Here is a 1189-nt window from a genome sequence, read left to right on the forward strand (position 1 = left end):
TTTCGTGACCCACTGGCTCCTGCTAGCTTGGGCTGTGGAGCTTTAATTAAGATGGTTTTAAATTTAACGGGGGTTGACAGGGTTTGATGGGAGGGGCTGGGACTTACGTATGTGGGGAGCATGTAGCCAGGCCCCCGCGCAACAGCCGTCCTGCCCTCCCCTCCCCTCTCCTCCCCAGTGATTCCTTTCGTCTGGGAGAGCTTTCCATCAGCCGGGGGGAGCCAGGGGAGGGCTGGGGTGCCTTAACTCAGGTGCCTTCCACATGCAGTTGCTGGGTGAAGCAGGGGTCCCTGGTAGGCATCGGGGGCACCTGCCCATGGGAGTGGCTCCCCTGGTCCCCAGATTGGAGCCGAGAGATGAAGCGAGCATCTCTGCATCTCTCCTTTTGTTTTAGGAATCAGTGCAGGTGAGAAAGGAGTGTCCTTGTGGAGGAGAAGACATGACCCAGGCACGCCTTTGCGGCATCAACCAGACAGGGGGAGGATCTGCAGCGTCAAACCCTGGTTTACAGGGCCAGGGGAGCAGCTTCCCCTTTTTCACTGGCCCTTGGGACTCAGTGCAGCAGGGCTGGTCCGGTCCCAGCCTGGCAAAGATGCGCCTCTGCGTCCCCCCTCTTGTACTGAGCAAAACCCGATGGCACGGGACAGGGGCCGGGAATTGCTTTTTTCCTCTGGGGACACGCTGACCTGCCCTATTCGGGTGGCAGGAGGGGATGAGCCGGGGCAGCGAGGCTTTCCCCAAAGCACCAGGAGCTGTGCTGCTGTTCATTGGCCCCCAGCCCTGGAAAAAGGCAAAATTTCAGTGGCACCCCCTGGGACCGAGGGGGAAACCACTGTGCGTGCATGTCTGGGACTGCATTTCCTACCAAAATCCAGGGAGGAAGCCGGGGGGCGATGCGGGGACAGGGTGCTGGGGTGCTGGCTGTTTGGGTACAACCCTTGCAGTGGTTATGGCAGTGCCGACCGAGCAGCGATTCATCGCCCCCGGCACAGATGTGACCCTGTGCCTGGGTGCCGCCCCTCTGTGCCCATCGGCTCCTGCTGGCCTGCCTGCCCCCACCCTGGCATCTCCAGTTTTGATGGCACACCTCACAGCCAGCTTCTGCTTGTCCTGCGCGAATCGGCCCCGGCCGGGCCCTGGTCCTGCTGGGAGGGGGTCGGTTGTGTGCGGAGGGGGATGGAGGGGGCCA

The sequence above is a fragment of the Egretta garzetta genome, unplaced genomic scaffold (assembly GCF_000687185.1).
Source record: "Egretta garzetta isolate BGI_Z169 unplaced genomic scaffold, ASM68718v1 scaffold188, whole genome shotgun sequence".
Lineage (NCBI taxonomy): Eukaryota > Metazoa > Chordata > Aves > Pelecaniformes > Ardeidae > Egretta > Egretta garzetta.